The sequence below is a fragment of the Protopterus annectens genome, chromosome 8.part0 (assembly GCF_019279795.1).
Source record: "Protopterus annectens isolate FY-2018-M chromosome 8.part0, PAN1.0, whole genome shotgun sequence".
In the NCBI taxonomy this organism is placed as follows: Eukaryota; Metazoa; Chordata; order Ceratodontiformes; family Protopteridae; genus Protopterus; species Protopterus annectens.
In genome coordinates, this window is record NC_056741.1 from 1,058,054,415 (window position 1) to 1,058,058,222 (window position 3,808).

At 36.2% G+C, this 3,808-nt stretch overlaps 1 protein-coding gene across 1 annotated transcript in view; it reads left to right on the forward strand.

Annotated features, from left to right (window-relative positions):
• Positions 1–285: 285 nt before the first annotated feature.
• LOC122809217 (probable G-protein coupled receptor 33) overlaps positions 286–3,808 on the forward strand; it is a 541,365-nt gene continuing 537,842 nt past the window's right edge. The window contains exon 1 of the mRNA XM_044080528.1: positions 286–497. The gene's annotated coding sequence lies outside the window, so the exon portion shown is untranslated. The remainder of the gene's footprint in view (positions 498–3,808) is intronic.

Below are 3,808 nucleotides of genomic sequence, written 5' to 3' on the forward strand. Positions count from 1 at the left end.
CATGTGAAATGTGGCTTTGAAATAAGTCAAAGTTATTCACAGTTATGCTGGCAAGGGGAATTTTAAGTCATCTTAGAAAAAAACTGAGTAATGAGAACGGAATGTCCTGGTACACTTATTAGAGCAGCAGCTTGTCATAATAGTAGAGTGTAATCTTTAAGAAGTACTATCCAGACACAGTTTGTAATTTATTTTAATTAGATGTAGAAGAAATAAAGACTGAAGATTGTAACATTTCTGACATAATACCAAAACCACTAAGCTGAATGGTAGCCTATATAACAACTGCACTTACAGTAATACAGCCATGTTTATGTGCAAGATATGGAACTGCAGATAAACATTTCACTGTAACAGCTTTGTGGAAGTGGTAACAATTTAAAAATAAAACAGCACGTAGTAGATTGTGTATCAAGAGAAAACATCTGGCCCTCATTAATTCGGCATTTGGGTGGTTTGCAAGGCAAATACAAAGAACTACAAAGTGAGTAAGCAAGGTAAGGATGTTCTGTTTTTTATTACATTCTGCACTGTTTTATTTTGGGAGCAATTACTGGATGAATTATCTGTCCCTGCAGTCAGGGGGAGCCTTGGATACATGCTAGTAGGAGAAGGGGTAGCTTAACATAGCTCAGAATGCAATAGGATTTTAAAGCAAAATGTCTGGGCACTCATAATGTGCATACAGATCGATTTTTGAAATGTCTCTGTTCTTTTTAATTTATTTGGGGGAGGGGGCATAGCTAAAGAAAACACATAAAAAGTGAAGTCTTTGGCAAAATTCCATACGTAACATTGAATTTTACATTACAATTTATATTGTATTATTGTTTACTTACATATCATATAACTTCTTTTTTATGTTCCTCATGTGAAAAACCTGGCTATGTTAGAGTCAAAATCTTTAATATTAGCAATGCAAATATTCCTTGTTCATTATTGCTGTAAAGGAAATGCCATACAATCATCATGACAGCAATTTCCTACAAAGACTTTTAGACATAGGATAACGCAAGCTCTTTGTGTAATGATGGGCTTGAGTTTACTGTATATTGGTTATATGAATTTCTAATACTTTTAGAGAAATTTATTTCTGGACATTAATGACAACAATTGTGTCTTTATATAGAAACAGAATACAGTGAAAGTGACTTAACAGGTTATGCAGCTGAAGTTTAGAATGAAAATCAGTATAATGTAATAGTTAATTTACACTTAAAGTGTTGAGCTGTAAACAGAGATGTTAGTAAGAATGTCATTAGATCTTTCTTGCATACATTACAGTATTAATCCAGAGATGGCCATACCTCGGAGAAAAGGGAATATTCTGGGAAATGGCCTTCTTAGACTCAGTACATGTAAGTCTGTTTTTTCAGCCATAAGCTTTTAGGGTAAATTAACTGATATGTTATACATTGTGTGTGGGACCTTGAATAAAACACAGTATCATAAATGACAGTTTCAAAATCAGAGGTGTACCTGATTCATGGATCATGCTAGTAAATCTTATATGTTGCAGTCTGATTGCTCCACAGAGGTCATTTTCAGACTGAGATGCAAATTAACTGACTATTGATGTTACGTTTAATTTTTAGAGTAGTTGGTTCTCGCTGGGCAATGGTTAGATGTATTCCATAAAAACTTGGCGTCTGGCCCCTGCAACTTGTATAAATGCAATCTAAGGTCAGAGGTGTATTGGCTTGATGCTACAGTTAAGGACATGGTGATATGTACAATCTGGCTATTGAAAGTACATAATGGCACCCTGATAACATGTTTTCTGCTAGCCACTATGCAAACAATTGCCATATATCTGGACTAGAAATGGTTTATGCCATGTTCTTGTAACAAAAAAAAGTTCTTTGCTACTTAGGAAATATTACAAGATGTTTAGTGCATCTCTCTTTATAATTCATTCCTTCATATAACGTTTATATATTCCAAAAATAGGCAGTTAATTGTGTTACTTCCCAAAGAAAGAATCAGAGGGAGGTATGGGGGAGGGTTCATACACATGAACGCTCTATTAATAACATAATTTGAGAGGAACAGTCTGCCCTGAACACTATCTCATATTACAAATTGGGAAAAAGAGGGGGGATCTGCCCTAGGCAAAAATATTGACTCATCATATAAACTAGAAAAGGTAGGAAAAGAGTCAAACCCAAACAAGTAGTGTAGAACGAATGCTTTCTTTGGGCACAGAATCAGTGGAGGTGGAGGTCTGACCTAAACATGAACACCAAATGCCAGGAGAAAAAGGACTAAGTGGGATCTACACTAAATAGTAATACAATCTTGTATTGACAACTGAAGGAAGGATAAAGAGCTACACAAAACAATGAGCATTGTCTTTTAATAAAAACTGGGGAGGGCACAGAGCTAAATGAAAAATGCTGAGAGAGTGAGGAGAATTCATCCACTGCTTGTGAAACACTATGCAGACAGGGTTTTGGTATGTACTACAATCTGGCCAAAATGTATATCTGCAGTCTGTGTTATGCTTCTATGATTAAATGTTAACTCCTCACATAATCATGTTCTAGACAGATCAGAGCTAAATAACACTATCTCTATTATGTGGAAAGCGATTATTAACAGATTCCAGTAGTTAAACTAATTTCAGATTTGTTATCTCAAATCGATTGTGAGGACCCCTCGACAGATATAGGTTTTTCAGCAATTAGTCATTATAAGCTTTTGTACATTTTTAAATGAAAATAATATCAGAGTATAATCATGTCTCTAACCTTAACCAACTCATTATGTGTTCAAGACATGGATGTCAAAAAATTCACATTGAGAGCAATGTTTGAGAGGTTAATCTTGGCATCTGTGATAATAAAGAGTTACAACCAGTGAGTCCTTATCACATTTCTTTTTAGACAGCAGGGATCTTAACTTGCTCCATGCACTAATATTTACATTTCATTCTAAGGGGGTGCAATATTTGTCAGCATGGAAGGAGATAGTTAAAAAAAACACACTGCTTTGCCAGTAATGGTCTGCACCTCTCCCCTCTAGGGTTACAAATATTAGCTAAAACATTGTCTTCTCCCATAGTGTCATTTTTAGGCAATTCCAAACTTACAATACTTCACATATAGCAAATCAAAGCCAAGAGAATCTAAAGGTCTTACTGCTTACTGTTGGGAGTCTAAAAAAAAACTCTACCCCCTGCAAGCTCTCCTCACACTGGAGAATGCTGATAGCTGTGCAGTCACAGAGACACTGTTTAAATCCATGGAGACTACACTGGTACTGCAATGCTATAATGCCTTCCACACATTTAGACCAGCTACTACTCAGCCATGGACTAAAGGTGGAGATGTCTCAGTTTACATCAGAAATAAATATATCTCAAGGCTGGCCAAACAGGGTGGTGCACTTCTGTTTCCCCATGTTCAGATCATCATAGGAAACATCCCATACCAGTTCCTTCCAAGCTATATGTCCCTCCCAATGACACAGGAAACCCATAAAATATATTTAAACTAACTGGATGAAATCACATTGCAACCCAATACCATATTTCATGGGTAAGTTTAATTACCCCACTATTAACTGAAAATCATATATGACACCAAAGGTGCAGGCACAGAGTTTCCTGGATTTTGTAAACAGAAAATCACTGGACCAGATTGTTAATATGCTGACCAGGGTTGCAAACATACTGGATGTGGTCATCGCTAATATAGGAGACTGCTGCACACCCATTAGTGTAGTATCCTTTCTAGTGAGGACAGACCACAAAATGGTCTCCTTTGAAGTAAAAATAAAACCCGAATCCCCAGCTAACACTGGAATG